Source organism: Malania oleifera, chromosome 12 (assembly GCF_029873635.1).
Source record: "Malania oleifera isolate guangnan ecotype guangnan chromosome 12, ASM2987363v1, whole genome shotgun sequence".
NCBI lineage: Eukaryota > Viridiplantae > Streptophyta > Magnoliopsida > Santalales > Ximeniaceae > Malania > Malania oleifera.
In genome coordinates, this window is record NC_080428.1 from 60,975,093 (window position 1) to 60,992,216 (window position 17,124).

A 17,124-nucleotide genomic window follows, 5' to 3' on the forward strand; every position below is an offset into this window, starting at 1 on the left:
TTCTGGCAGATCAGGCCGAAGGGTGTGGATCCACTAGTTTAGCGTCGGTACGATGCCATGGGAGTCGGGGACTAGCCATGTCCCGGTGGCACCGTGTTACGCAAGTTAGCTAAGTGCCAATGTCGTATGTCATAAGCCGGCTTTGGGCTAATGGGTGTGACGACACCAGGATTGTTGATCATGTGTATGCGTGTGCGTGTATGCACTGTTGTGAAATTGCGTGTATGTTGCATCATGATAATACTCGAATGCCACACACCGATATAACATGTGTTCTTCCTTACTGAGAGGTGTCTCACCTCTACTATACGTACATTTTTACAAGTCTTTCGAGTAACCGGAACTAGTGTCCTAGTATCCAGAGCGTAGTGGCTGGTGTACTGCGGGTAGTGCTTGGGTAAGTGCTAGGACTTGTGTTTTTGTGAGTTGCCATTTTGAGATGTTTTGGGCACCCGGTTGTACATTGTTTGATGGAACCTTGATTCTGTCCTTGTATAGACTCTAGTATGGTACTGTATGTATATGGAATAACCGTATTTTCGCTGCGTATATTCTGTTGTATTTGAATGTGTATAGGGTGTCTGGGAACCCCGCCGGGTCGGACCCTCATCCTTACTCTGTATCTTGGATGTTTTGTATGATACAGGAACTGTTTGGTTTATATTTTCACCCTTGGGTCTCATTTCCAGGTTCGGGGCGTGACAAGTGTAGAGACCAATTAATTATGGTGAACTAACCATAATTAGGAAAATAACAAGTTAGTGACAACTCCATCAAACTATCGATTTATTATCATCTCTCACCATTTCGGATTCTTTTTCAGGACGTTGCGACAAGTTTGATGATAATTTTTAATTCGGTCGATTTTGTTTGGAATTTCAAAAAAAAAAAAAAATGGTGTTCAGTTATCACTTCGAGTAAATGGTTTTTTTCTTTTTCAATTAACTGAATTAATCATAAATATATACAGAAATATATATTTTTTAATATATGTGTGATGTGTGTGTATGAATTTAAAACATAAAAGTAAAAATCCCCACTACCCCGAGGCCCCACCCCCTTTGAACGTACTTCCAATTCAAAACCTGACTTCCACTCCTGCTCAGTGATTCAGTTGCCATTCCTAGTCGCTATGCTCGGCTGCTGCTCCTCTAGTCCTCCTGCTCAGTCACCATTCCTCCACCAACTTCGTCGCCGATTCACCATTGCCAGTCGACATGCTCCGCTTATTCATGGTATTCTACTTTTATGATGAATTTGATCACAGGTATTGTTCTTTTCTCTTTCTCTTTCAACCCATGTTTTTTTTTCTAAAAAGGGTATTTATGAACACTCCTACTCTTCCTAAATTCTCACTTAGTGTAGCAAAGAAGAACAAGGACGAAGCAGAATCCAATTTTAGAAAGAATTTCAACAAGAATGAAAATTTTTGGTTAACTTCAACAATAATTGGCTATCAATGTTGGTCAACTTTGGATCAGATCTAATTTTCTCTTATTTTAATTGAATTGGGAAGAGTCTTCCAGTATTCACTCTAACTTGAGAGGGTGATTAAGCTCATCTCTTCCCTCGTTGTCTTTTTCTTCGGCCAGGGAGAATTTAAGCTTCTCGATTGCGAGCCTACATGCATGTATATATATTATAGAGTGAATACGTAGATCAGTTTCTATTTGAAGTGGGAGGATTCAAAGATGCTATAAAGATCAATGGGTCCCAACTCCAGAGTAAAGATGTTCATAAAGGCTACTTACCTTATTTAGAGAATGAAAACAAAATGAAAAGAGGCTGATGAAGAAACATGCACGCATGCAGAACAGAAGAGAACTTGCAAGTTGCGCACTTGCATTAGAATATATTTATAGAGTTCACAGCATACAGCAGAAAAGAAACAATCAAACCACGCTAGCAGCTTGTATGTGAGCCTATATATACTATATATGATTATTGAATCTAGAGTTTCAACCCAGTACGGAAAGTGGCGTTGATTTCTTTTCCCCTCCCCCATGAGAACTCCCACTAATTTTTAAATAGTTTTTAATTTATTTTTTAAATTATTTTCTTTCTTTTGCTTCACACGGGCCCGACTAAATATCTCTCTATATTAATTTCACTATTTTTTAAAAAAAAAAAATTTAGAAGTATTTTCTCTTTTTATTAGACAATTTTAATATTCCAACATTAATGAATTTCGCTAAATAAATTTTTGAAAAATAAACCTAACTCGATCACTTTCTTTTTCGACACTTTTATATTATAAAATTAATTCAAATTATTAGGTTCTACTTTCTTCATTATTTGTTCATATTTACATCTACTAAAAGTATAAAATTATTTTTAAATTATATTTTTCAAAAATATATATAAAAGTATATATATCGTGTTGCATTTCTATTTACATACATTATATACATTAAGATTAGCATAAAAATTTATATATATATATATATATATATATATTTAAAATATTCAATATAATATATGCAGTACAATAAAATTTTTCTCCACTACAATTATAGAATTAATTTTAATTAATATTATTCAAAAATATAGAAATATGTGTACCGTGTTACATTTATGTTTACATGCATTATATACATGAAAATTAGAATAAGTGATTATTTTCTCACTTACCTTTTACCAATAATTCTAATATTAAAAAATTACAACTATGTATAAATACATAAAAGCATGTAATTTAATAAATATTCAACTTTCCACGTGTTATAAAATAAAATATTTAAATTTTACTCAAATTTTACTTTTTAAATCTTCATTCGATATTCTTGTGATTTATATCTATATTTTATTTGTCTCAATTAATTTTACATTTTGATTGATCTGCCATATATCCATAATATTTTTTAAAGTTTTACAAATTACATACATATTATATTATTCATATGAATTTATCAACATTTGTCAATTATGTTGAACAAATAATATAAATAATGTGTTAAATTATGATATTATTGTCAAAACTAATTATCGAAATATATATGTGTGTGCGTGTAAGACAATTAATCTCACTAAAAATACACAAAAAAGTTATACTTAAATATTTTTTGTATTAGGACCCGTCTTCTTCTCCCTCTTTTCTCCTTTGTTTTCTTTCCATCCGGTTTTTTTTTTTTTTTTTGATACACGGTAACTGAACCTTCAATAGAAAAAGGGAATCCTATAGCTGGCCTCCCTTCAAGAATCATTTTCGGCAACTAATGGTGAAAATCTTCCCCTTTCATTAAATAGATTTTATTACTTTTTCAAATAATCCCTTCCTACTATTAAAATTGTTGACCTTATAGGTCACACCTAGTTTTGATAATGACAAATACTCATTATATTTAATGGTGTTTGAGATTATGTGCAGGAACTTAAATTGACAGATCATAATGCACATAGAGAAAGTGAAGATTGAAGACCTAATTACTTTATGTTGTAATATATTTTATTTGTGTAATTGGCCTGTAATAGTAATTAGGGTTTTTACTTATAATAATCACACACATCACATGCATGGTATAATAGGTAAGCTCAGACTAAAATATAAATTGAAACAGGACCTAGAAAAGACCCTAAGACACTCATCATTGCACTTGTATATGTTAGACACTTGAATAGGGTGATTGTGTAATGAAATAGGACCAAAATGCACAAAATGTGCACCTTCGGTCGACCGACCTCTGCAGTTCATTCTGCCCCCGGTCGACCAAACCGATCTAGGTCAACCGGTTGACCACAGTCTAGTCGACCAAGCTTCTGAAGTTCATATGACCCCAGTCGACCGAACCTCCCTGAAGTCAACAGTTTGACTTCATAGTCGATCGAGAGATTTTGTATAGCACCAACCTGGTCGACTGAGTTTCCCACGTGTGGGAATCCAACGGTCTAGTCAACCGACCAGTGTAGTTCATTCTAGCCTTGGTCGACCGAACCTTGCAAAATTGGAAAAATCGCCTCGGACATACTTGTTCAGTCGACCGAACCTCAAGAACTTCAGTCGAATGAACCAATCCTGGTCGACCGATGCTCTCGGGTTGGACCTATTTTTTACCACAGTTAAGTCGGTAAAACAGGCTTAAAATAATTAAATAATGATTAAATCTTTTCTACGATTATAATTCTAGGAGAGTCTATTTATACCCCTTCATTTGGGATAATTAGTAACTTGATTAACAAAACCGATTAAGAAATTCTCTCTCATTCTCAAAAATTCTACTACTCATTCTTATACTCCATTCACTCAATCTTACCCTCTACTACTGCTTAAATCCTCTGTAAGTTGATTGAGTGTTTGTTTTAATAGGCTTTCTCTCCCATCCTTGTTTGATTGATTCAATTTTCTTAAGAGCTAAGCCTGAGTGTTCTTAGGAAATTTGCTAATAAGTCTCTCTTAAGAAGACTTGCCCTAAGCTTCTGAGTATTGTATCTTCGTTGCAATAACTTAGGAAGTTTGTATTTATTTTGGGGTTGCAAAAATATTTTCAAAAATATCTCCAAATATCTTGTGTGATGTATCTTGACATACCTTTGAAAAGATATTTGTTTATGTGATATTAATCTTTGTTGTAATATTCACTCACTTACATATCATTTTGCTGAATACAAAGATTATATATCTTTTGCAAACCAAGCATATACATTATCTAATATTCACGTGATTGAGATATCCTACTTATTGATATTCTTGAGACTTGCTTGATGTCTTTGTGTGAACACGTTGATTGAATATCTTGAGATACAAAGATTGTTTGTTGACACTTTCACATACTCATTACATTGATAGTAAATATATTTGAGAGTTAAAAAATTAAACCACACTCAGCTTACATATTAAATCATTTTGTGGTATATGTGACTGAGCGTATCTGGGTACATATATGTTTTACACGAAAGCACAATCACTGTATCGATATTCTTTGAGTGTAAAATCTGAATGTTTCCAGGCGTGACTTGAGGGAAATCTAACCCGGTAAGGATTGGTTGTAAAGGTTGAGGTCAGCCCTGTGCTAATTGACCTGGTCTGTTTAGGTGTCACTCCGCCTACTTAAGTGAGCAATTATAGTGGTAATCCTTGTACTTGTTAGCCAAGGCGGGGACATATGCAATTGGCCGAACCTCGATAATATTTATGTGTGTCATTCTTACCTTACTGCTTTCTGATGCATATACTGTTAATTAAATTGTTTTATTTAATTTCTGGTATATTTACATAACTTGCACTAGATTGACCTTAGGGTTGTGAATATACTGGTGTTAGAATATTTATCTAAGAATTAAATTTTAAAAATACCAATTCACCCCCCCCCCCCCCATCTCTTGGGATTACGGTAAAACTAACAAAAATTGTCAATTTACCAAGGAAACTAAGCTGATCTATTTTTTTAAGTGGTTTAATTAACAATTAATCGCACTAAAAATATGTAAAAAAGTTATTCTTAAATATTGTTTGTATTCTATATGTTTCAACTTAATATTTAGTTTAATGCTAACATGATATACTATTGCAATTTTGCATTTTCCAAGTTCTCAACTTAGCTTTGAACTTTGGAATTAGGGTCAATTAAGCTTGATGCAATGTAATTCAGCTCCAATAGTGAAGTGAATGTAGTAGATTGAATTAGGCTTTGTTTGGAACTCGAAAAATATTCAAGAAAGGAAAGGGAAATATCAAAGAATCCACATTTTCATATTTGGTTATCAAGGAAAGTGACAAAGAAAATAAAAAATATACCCAATTTATAAACAAAAAATTGATCTTGCACATCATTAATATTTTTTCTTTCTTAATTTTTGGTTATAATAAAATAAATTTTTATTTTCAATAATAGTTAATAGAGAGGGAAAATATAAGGGAAAATGAGTTTCTTCCTTATTTTTCTTTCCTTTTCACCAAGAAAAAAAATATCGTTGGTCCAAACGAATCATTATGCTTGGGTCAAGAGTCTATAAGAGGGAATTGAGCCTCTAATTGGGCTAGGTTTAGGGAATTGAGTCAATTCGGGATTTTGGATCTTGAGGTTTGAAGGGGACTGAGCTCAACTTTGATGTTTCTAGTTTTTGAATTTGAATGTTTTTTGTGTTTGTTGTTGTCTTATGTTTGAGTGTTGAGCCTTGTGATCGAATTTTGATGCATTTATGTGTTTCTTTTTTATCTTTTATTAATCGGAGAACTATATTGGTCAAAGTTAAAAGTATGTAACTTGTATTCCATCACATATCCCTTTGTACTCCTGCATATGAAATTTGAACCAAAAATTTCTAATATGTAAGTCCAAACTTTAACGGATATATGAGATATTTGGTGATCGATCGATTATAGATCCTTAAACAATAATGACATCATTACCATCTTAATAGGAAATAGAAGATCTATCCCTATCTATCTATCTATATATATATATTTGTGTTTCTGAGGTTAATATGCAATCAATGAGTCCTATATATATATTAATATTAGACATCTAAAGAGTAAAATCCATTTGTCACATGTTTAACATCTAAAAAATAGACACACAGACGTTGTAGAGGGACAATCTCTCTCTCTCTCCTCTCTCTCTCTCTCTCCTCTCTCTCTCTCTCTCTCTCTCTCTCTCTCTCTCTCTCTCTCTCTCTCCATGTACCAATTTTAGGGGTGTAATCGGTCCAGTTTGGTTTTTGGGTAGGTTTAACACCTAAACCATTTTTGTTGGTTTGTTATTTTTATGAACCAAACAGAATCGAACTAACTATTCTTGGTTTGATTCGATTACATTGGTTAGTTTGGGCCTCTTGGTGAATTTTTATTCGGCCTTAATTATATTTATTAAAATAAAAACCTACCTTCTTAAAATTATGTCAATTTAGTAAAAGAAAATTACCCGATGAAATTATTATCCAAACAACTAAATATGTCTCTCAAATACTAAATTTTCAAATTGGATTTTTAGGAAAATGTTTAAAAAGTAAAAAAAAAATTATCAAATAATTATAACCTGTGAACTATTTTAATTCCAAGTAATGCCAAGCAGGTATCATCATATATACAGAGGCTATTCTTTGTGGCATTGCAACATGTCTCCTCTGGTTCTTTTCATTTGGTTTTGGGTATAAATATATACTAGAAAAATTACCCATATTTCGTGACGGGATAATATAAAAGGAAAAAAAATATGTATTAAATAAATTAAAAAATAAATCTAAATATTAAGACCAAAAGTAACAAGAAAAATATATTTAGAATAGATAATTTCTTTAAATGCTACCTTTAAAACACATATAGAACAAAAAAAATATTTAAGTATAAAATTTTTTTTTTTTTGTTTTTAATGACATTAATTGTTAATTAAATTACGATAAAAACATATCAACCTAACTTTCTCAGTTAGCGAGAAGCCCAATCCCTATCTAACCTTGTTCTCAAGCCCTTTTTGGGTCAAAAACTGGAGCCCATTGACATTTCAATTGATCAAATTGAACCCAAATCTCAACTGGCTCTAAAATTGAATGCTAGTTGGGTCCAATCGCCTTCACTTGAAGCCCAATTTCATCCGACTAAGCCCAATTGGATAGTTGAGATGAATGAAACTTAAGATTAATTCTATGTTTGATAGAGAGTTTGTCTTTGAATTTGCTTGAATTCGGAATAAAATAATATTGTTTTTTTTATTTATAATTTTACATATTTATCATATATTTTTGGTTTTATGTCACTCCCAATTTAATACATTTCACTATACAATACATCAGATAAGTATTTTTTATTTCGTTAAATTTTTTTAAAAAAATATTTTCTAATTTTTAATGCAAAAAATATTATCACTAAATAGATAAGTACTAAAAATGAATCTCTTACTTTTGGGCTTTAAATATGAATATAGCTATAAGCTACTTCATTCTCCTCTTAAGGTAGTATTTGGGAATATTAATTTCGAGTTTTAGATTTAGATTTGAATGGACTTAGGTAATTTTTAATACAATTTTGTACTATATTTTATCCAAATCTAATAAAACTCCAATCAAAATCTTTAATATAAATGGACCGTCAAGTTTTTTATAATGACTAAAACGGTCAATTTTATTAAAAAGGAATTTGAAAGAAAAATAGAAAAAAAAAAAAATACTCATAGCATTATGGCAATGGAATTATGCAAGCCTCACTTCACACTTTACAGGGAGAGAGGGAGATGTAATTGTGTTGTTGAATTTAAAATTTTAATTCCACCTTTTAAACTAATAATTTGTTTACCCATAATGCCTTGAATTTTTTAAAAAAAAAAATAGAAAAAAAAGAATGCAATGAGCATGAATTGAACATGCTATAGAAGAGGTATTTGAAATTTTCGAAACCTCAATAAAAATTCTTGAAATTTTTTAAACTTCGAAAGAGGTTATTCTCTTTTTGTCAAACCTCAAGGAGATGAATATATTTTGTCTATTTATTTTTTTAATTTGGTTATTGAAAATCTGAAAAAAAAATAATTTATTTCAAATATAATTAAATTAATTTTGTAGAACTTTTAGTTACATTAATAAGTTTTATTCTTTTTCTTTCTTGATGATATTAATTCCTTCTTTTTGTTTTTTTCTTTTAAATAATAATAATTTTTTTATATCCCAAGAAGCCAAAATGTTGAAAGGATTCTGCTTCAGAAAAAGACATGTATTTTTTTTAAAAAAATACAGAAAAAGAAGAAGTGGTGAATGCGGTGAGCGTGGATCGAACACGCGACCTTCAGATCTTCAGTCTGACGCTCTCCCAACTGAGCTATCCCCGCAATTATAAGCCGCACAAATTCTGCACCAGCCGGGAATCGAACCCGGGTCTGTACCGTGGCAGGGTACTATTCTACCACTAGACCACTGGTGCTTTTTGATTCCCTTCTTTTACTTTTGTTATAATTTTTAGCCAGTGAAAACAACAATTTCCTCGCGCGTGATGATTCATTTCAGAAAATCCCCGCCCTCCGCCGGTTGTCATCCAATGATGTTACTTTCGGATTACCGAGAAATTATAATCTATTTGGTTTTATGTTTAAGGTCATTCAGAGTTTCTTTGAATCAAAATTTTCCATGATAAAAGGAAATGAGAGGAAAATAATAAAGAGATTTATTTTTTTTCTCTATTAAATTTAAATATTTTTAAAAATTAAAGATTATTTTAATACGACAAAAAATTAGAATAAAAAATTAAAGATTAATGATGTGTAAAATCAATTTTTAGTTTATAAATTTAATGTACTTTTATTTTCTTTCTCATTTTACTTGAAAACTAAACATAAAAATAAGAATTTTTTGATATTTTTTTTTCTTTTTCTAATATTTTTTAAGTTTCAAACATAACCAACCTTAGTATATGAAATGAAAAATATTTTTCACAAAATAATTTTTTAAAATATTTTATTCTTAAAATCAAAATATTTGTTCTTTTCAATTCATATGTTCTCATATTTTTTATTAGAAGAATTTTCCCATAAATAAGTGTATCGTGCATGATTCTATTAATTGCGATGTTTGGTCTCAACAACACTCATCTCTCATTAACCATAACTTATATATACACCTGCATGAATGAAAATATGCAAATGTAATTTGCCTTACCAAGACCAATCCTTAATATATATATATATATACAAAACCCAAAAGCAAACAAGCATGGGGTAGAAAATCATCTAGGTTCCAAAATTGATTCAATAGAAATAAAAAATTAAAAAAGACACTCATTACTATTAAAAATTGATGTCAAAATCACTTCCACTCTACAAGAACATTTGACCAAAATTGAGAAATTGAAGAGCGGAATCACTTTAAATATTAGGGTGCAACTCATGACCCAATTTTTATAAATAATTTGACCATATTGTCTTAACTTTTTCTTATCTAACAAGTTTGTATTCATCTATTTGCTATTGGATTTGTCCATTCTCCTTTCTATATTTCAAACTCTTCACCACTTGCCTCAATTAAGAAATATGAAATTTTATGAATAACCTAACCATATTTCCATTGACTTCTTCTATTTAGCAACTATGTATTCATATCTTCGCGCTTAGACTTATCTATATCTTTCCTTTGTTCCAAACTCTTTACTACTAACCTTAATTAAGAAACTGAAATGTAATAGAATATGTAGAGATTGTTGAATCTCTTTAAACTAATATTTGGTACAACCCACAATCCAAATTTTGCAAATAATCTGATCACCATATCTTAGTTGACTTTTTTTCTTATCTAGAAAGTATGAATCCATCTCTTCGCTCTCTAATGAATCCTTCTCCTTCCTTTGTTTCAAAGTCTTCACCAACCTAGCTAGAGCCCAATATTTTGATTAAGAGTGTGAAGTAGGGATTTAAGATTAGGTGATAAGTAGGGGTTACAAGATAAAGAGAGAAAAATGAAGAGAGAGAGAGAGAGAGAGAGAGAGAGAGAGAGAGAGAGAGAGGAGGAGAGAGAGAGAGAGAGAGAGAGAGAGAAGAAGCATTATTATTGATTAATTCTACATAAGTAAATTATGGTGAACATTTTTAAATAAAATTTAGAAAGATTTATCTATAGCTTTTATTTTTTGGTCTGCATTTTAATTTGAAAAATAAAATAAATTAAGAAAGAATAATTAATATTTTTTTAGTTTATTGGATCCACTAGCATAAACTACAAAATAAAAGGAAACTCATTTCCATCTCATACCTCTTCTCACCTCTTTTAAAATCCAAACTCAATACTTTCAATGTAAAATTCAAACTCTTAACTTGAGGTGCCTCTGAGAGACTAGAAGGACTAAAAATAGTTGCATTTGCTCTATGTAAAAAGTCTTATATGCAGTCACACTATCATTTAATTCGTTATTTCTTGTTTGTGTATTTTAATATTATTATTTATTAATATTGAAAAAAAGTATGTATCTTAGATTGGGTTATGTATCCATATTTAATTAGGTCATTCATTCATGTATTTTATAAATGAATAAGATTAATTACATGAATGTACTTTGAATCTAGGTTTGTATCTATTTAATATATACACATCTTATTTATTAAGTACATGGAGAATGAAGGGTCATTTTGTGCCTACAAATATACCCTTGATGTAGAAACCCGAACCAAGAAAATAAAGGAAAATAAATAAAAGAAAAGGAAAGAAGGAAATTGGTTTGGCACAGGACCAAACCGTCGACGATTTCACGGAGTCTCAGAAAAATCGTCGATGGTTACAACTACCAAAAGCAATTTAAGTGTCAAACTGTCGACGATTTCGTAAAGCCCAGAAAAACGTCAATGGTTTCCTGCGGGACTGAGCATCTATAAATAGGATTCAAGACATTTTTATTTAATTTTTTCCTCTCCTCTCTTTCTCTCTGTTAGGGTTTTGACTCTCCCATGGATTTCTCTCTTTTCTTCGAGTCTCTCGCTCTCCTAAGGCCTCCTGGTACTTCGACTTGGTCTCCGATCATCCCTCTCCATTCTTAACTTGTTGGCTTTCTCTCCGCGGCAAGATTTCGGAAGCTAGGGTTTTGTCCAAGGAAGCTAAGGTTTTGTTCCAGGGAACTTGGTGGGCAGATCTTCAGGATCAGGTAAGGAGAATAAATTATGTCAGCTGCTTTTAAAGAATAACTGGTTAAATTTCAAGAAATGATTATATGGATATTATGTTGTTCTTAAATCTGGGTATATTATTATATGAATATTATTAAAGTATGAGTTATCATTTTAATGTGTGGCATGAGAATATTTTAGTTATTGTATAAATGAAACCTGTTGAGAACACGTGGATGATTGAAAGTAATGTAGAAAGAGTGTTATGAATAAGGTACCATAGTATTGTGCAATTGCATAATTGAGAGATATATTTGGTGATATTAAGGCCGAGGGGGACGCGATCTTGATTATGGGACCCTGATCCTCGGGACTTAGCCCGAGGGCTTGCTGGATTGGGAAGGCTTGCAGAGTAGGCCTACTGTATGGGGTAGGATGCTAGAAGAGAATCCAATCAATGAGTGCTTGGGTATGCACCAGATGTGGTCACCGAAGGATAGATTGCTTTATATGTCAATATGATTTACAGTATACAAGGTTATTTATATGACATGTGTATTGAATGTTATTTATATAAATGATACACTAAAACTTATTGGCCACATACTGATGATAATTTATTCTTTTTTACTTAAAGGTGTCTCACCACATCATGATCAAATGTTTTTTTGATGCTATGAGGAGTATATCAGTAATCAGAGTGCGCAATGGAAGCATGGGTGGACTAGATAGTGAGATTCAGATTAAATGTTATTGTGTTATTTCAGTTTATCTTGAAATTCCTAAGGATGTATACAATTGATGTTGGAGTTATTCGTAGTATTTTATTTATGTTTTTGGTAGGTTCAGATCTATTATTGTGATACTGGATTTTCTTGTAATAAAGGATGGTTTTTAGTACTCTGATATTTTTTATAATAATCTTCGGCTGCATAATTAATTGGTATCAGAGATGATTTATTTAGAAATTAACCCTCCGAGCCCACTCTCGGGTTCGGCGCATTACATTTGAGGCATTAACATAACACATCAATTTCTTCTCTTCATTCTCATCATATCATCCTTCTTTTGAGTTTAAAGAGTTTGACAAACAAAGAAAAATGTTTTTTAGTGAAACTTTGAACTCCTCCGTTTGTGCAGAATTGGAGAAAGTTATACGATTCAAATCGGGACGTTGTTGTATCTTAGGGGAGATAAGTTTTGAGTAGTTTTGTTGCACCGGTTCATGGGTTAAACCAAAAACCGCAAAGGGTTTGAATCTTCTTAAAGAGATCGAGATATCCGTGTTTCGGCCTATTTATGAATCGTGGTTATATTTGTATTTTATTTATACCTAAATTTTATTATTTTATTTTATTAGATTTCCTAACATATTGTGATCATCATGATAGTATTAAAACAACAAGAGAGAGAGAGAGAGAGAGAGAGAGAGAGAGAGAGAGAGAGAGAGGTGTCTAGCATAACAAGCTCTCCTTGTAAACCTCTTTTGGAGAGTTCGTTAAAAATCAATAAACCTTGTACATGATAAGAGCAATTTCACCATAGTATAAACAATTTAAAATAATAATAATTAGGTCTTTCATTGAGAAAAAAATTAAATAGCACTTTTGAAAGGCAATTAGAGTATTGGCTTTAATCTCAAGTAATATTAATAATTCTTGTAACTTGTCACTTGTCTATTGAAATTTTTATAAGATTATTCAAAATGGAAGCAACATAAAATACAAAAATGGGTCAGCCATCTCTCCCTTATTTTAGTTTCCAACATATAAGAATGTAAATGCTATGCCGAAATATATGACTATATATATTAAAAATGTCCTCTGTGTGAACCATTGACTTCTCTGCTAATATCCTACTACTCTCCATCCTCGAAAATCCCAACCCAACTGCTCTCTCTCTTAGTCAAACGAAATTAAAGAGAGTCGACGGTGGAATACCTCAAAAGCTAGAATTTTCTTGAAGGTTAACCGACTAATACATAAAATCACAACCTAACCCCAAGAAATTAATTTTATACATTTTCAACCTGAAATCAGTCTTCCACCTTCTTGAGTACGTACCTACTACGTACAATCCATGCATGGACCAGCTGCATGCGCTTGGATATATATATATATATATATACATATATAGTACGTATGTACTATGCATGGACCAGCTGCATCAGCCTGCATGTGCCTCGATATATATATATATATATATATATATATATATATATATTGTATTCTTAGACATTTTGGTTGGTATATTTTCTCTAGATGGTATGTTTCTCATGCCATTCGATCATATTATATATATATATATCCTCCCAACCCAAATCTCAAAGAATACATCTTGAAAAGGGTAAAGTGTGTATACAAATATATATTTTGAGAAGATAAATATTTTATTAAAACAATAAAATTGAAACAAAATTTACAAGTTCAAGCCAAAAGTTTGAGAAAAGAAACTAAAAAGTGATAACATCATAAAAAATAAGGTTGAAAACAAATGTTTAGTCCCAAAAGGGGGTGAATTGGATTTTAAAAATTTTCTCTTAATATCTTTTAAGACTTCTTAACCTCTTTTATTTCTTTTAACCAATTATTGACTTGTTTGTTTAATTTGTTAATAACACAAGGAATTAGTTTCTTTTATACAATCAACAACACAGCTATTTAAACAATCAAGTAATTAATCAACAAAACCAATTATCCAAAACACAATATTCAAACCAAGATATGTAAGATACAAGATTTCAGCTCTTGTTTATTTGCAGCCTTGAAAATATGAAGGTTTGATTCAAGCCCTGCGGTTAATTGCAATTCTTTTGATAATGAATTAGTTTTCTCAAAGTGATTTTCAATAAAACATTCACACTCTTCCCAAAATTCAGAACTCAAATAAACTCTTAGTAAATTTATCTTTAGGTGTTAACCAAGTAGCGTATTCCTTTATGATTTTCATAAAGTATAGTTTAACCAACGTATTTCCTTTCGATTTCCGCAACCCAAATCAAAATTAAACTTTAAGTTTACTTGATTTCCAAATATACGTAGTATATATGATTACCAATTAAACCATCCACGCAATTTATATGTGCTGAAATTAAAGAGTAAGGGAAAGAGAGAGTAAGACGAGGATTTTTACGAGATTCCACTTATACCCAGCCTACATCCTCATCTTTGGCAAACCACCAAAGGATTCACTAAAATAAGTTCCTTTACCGGGCGGAACAACACCGATTACACACACTCTTTCAGTAGGCTAGAGCTCGCCTCTCCAAACGATGTACCCTCATTCGGTCACTCCTTAATTAGGTTAGAGCCCGCCTCTCTAAGAGATATCCCCACGCTTAACCAACGATCCAAACAATCCTTAGAATCGTCAATCTATAAGATATAAATCAAGTAGATGTACAAAGAATTGCTCCTAAAAAGAGCTGATTAGTACAGTTCAAAACTATATACTTCAATGTAATTCACAATATGAAATTCAGATTGAAACTCTAGAAGTATTTCACCGTATGATTCTTTTAATGGAAGAAAGAATTAGTAGTTGTAGCACAATATTAGCGAGTAGAATCAGCAAGAACTTGGTAAGCTTCGTGCAATTTGAGAGCAAAAGAGAGCTTTAAGAATTTCAGAACACTTGAGTGAGGTTTTGAATGCTGAATTGAATTCTTGGTTTTAAATCAATTTAACTTGGGTGTATTTATAGATGTAGAAAAGTATCTAGCTTGTTCCCCAAGTTTACTTGGAGTAGGGTCCAAGATTTAAATAAGTTTGAGCCTCAAGTAATTGAATATTTCAAAATATGTCTGTTATGTTTTTTAAATTTTGTCACATGACAGTTGACTGTAATGTCTCTGACAGTCGACTGTCTGTGTATTACACGTACAAAATGCATAAGTAGTAAGGTGGAAGTCGCTTGTCAATAGGGGAGTCAGGCGCCTGTCACTGAACAACTGGGTTTTTATATATGACCAGAAGGGTGACAGACGACTATCAAAACACAGTCAGTCATCTCAAGTTGCACTGACAGTCGCTTGTCCAGTTCTAGACAGTAGACCGTCATGTCTTTGTCTGCTTATTTAAAACCCTTTAAAATGGCAGTTGACTGTCCATGTGCAGTCAGTCGCCTATCAACCAATTGTTTCTTGTTTTAAAATATTTTTGTTCTCTCTCTTCTTTGCTTATTTAATCTTTGGAATATCAATTTGTTTTCCTTTGAAAAATAAGTTCTAAGACTTAAAACAAGGTTCTTAAGTCTCTTTGCTTAATGAGCTTCAAAATGAAAAATCATACTTGAATCATACTTGAAGTACTTACAAAGTTTGTTCTAAAAACTCATTTGACTCTTCTTTACTTTGAGTTCTCTTTGTCGCTGATCTTTGATCTTTCAATCTTCTTTGAGCTTTCATTATGGATCATTTATTTGATATGGGCCTTCCATGTTCCTTGATCCTTATGAGCTTTCAAGATATGTCTCTCTTGATCTTTCAATATTACTTTAGATTTTGAGCTTCATTGACCTTTAAGCTTTCCATGTTGATCACTTGAGCTTTCATTCTTGAAGCTTTTTCTTTAATATCAATGCTCTCACGATCTTCAAGTTTTAATCCATGCCTTAAGCTTGATATAATCATCCTTCTTTGAAGTACAAGCTTTCATGAATTTTTTAACCTTGCATTCATCATTGAGTCCTGAAGCATCAAAATAGGATGTTAAGCCTTGTAAGGCCAACAAAGGTTATTAGTGACAGTTTGAAATTAGTTGTCATATTTGCGGTTACTACTACTTATTAGTGACGAATTTATAAACTGTCACTAAAAGTCCAATATTAGTGATGGTTTTATGCCATCACTAAAAGCCTAAGACCGTCACAATAAAAGCTACATGTTCTTCGCTTAAAATCATCACTAAAGCACAAGTATTAGTGACGGTTTAAAAATCGTCACTAATATGACGTTATTAGTGACGACCAAGAAAACTGTCACGAATGTTAAACTTTTAGTGACGGTTATTAAAATCGTCACTAATAATATCCTATTAGTAATGGTTATTGTTGGCCTGAATATGTGTCTAGAGGGGGGGTGAGCAGACGTCTTTCGCGGATATACAACTTTTTCTACAATCACAAAGTTTTCTTGGCAAGAGTAAGGGTTTTTATATCACAGTATATATAGAGCAAATAGCAATAAGTGAGCAACACAAGAGAGAAGGGATAAGAGAAGCTTAACGCAGTGATGTTAACGTGGTTTGGTACCGAGCCTACGTCCACGTCTTGAGACCAACTCAAGGATTCCCCAAATCCACTATGTAACCCTCCTTCCCGATGGAGAAGCCTTCACAACCCAGCTGCTCACAACGAGCATTTACAATGGTGCTTACCTAGAGTCACCTTATAATAGCTCACAAAGAACTTTCCAATACAAAGTGTGATGCCCCGATTTTCGTACGATTTTTTTCAATAATAAATAAATATTCATTCGTCATAAACAACATCCATAAATTGGCTACGTCAACCACCATATTACCATTCATATGACTCAACTCGCATTGGGTATCGGGTAAAAATTTATTTTATTTATATAACCTAACAGCGAAAGACAATTAATTTATATCATAATAAT

General features: G+C 31.9%; 2 non-coding genes across 2 annotated transcripts; both read right to left on the minus strand.

Moving 5' to 3' along the window:
- Positions 1 to 8,680: 8,680 nt before the first annotated feature.
- Positions 8,681 to 8,753, minus strand: TRNAF-GAA (transfer RNA phenylalanine (anticodon GAA)). The gene has a single exon. It is a non-coding gene; the product is annotated as a tRNA-Phe (tRNA).
- Positions 8,754 to 8,774: 21 nt separating this feature from the next.
- Positions 8,775 to 8,845, minus strand: TRNAG-GCC (transfer RNA glycine (anticodon GCC)). Its single transcript has one exon. It is a non-coding gene; the product is annotated as a tRNA-Gly (tRNA).
- Between the last annotated feature and the right edge of the window lie 8,279 nt (positions 8,846 to 17,124).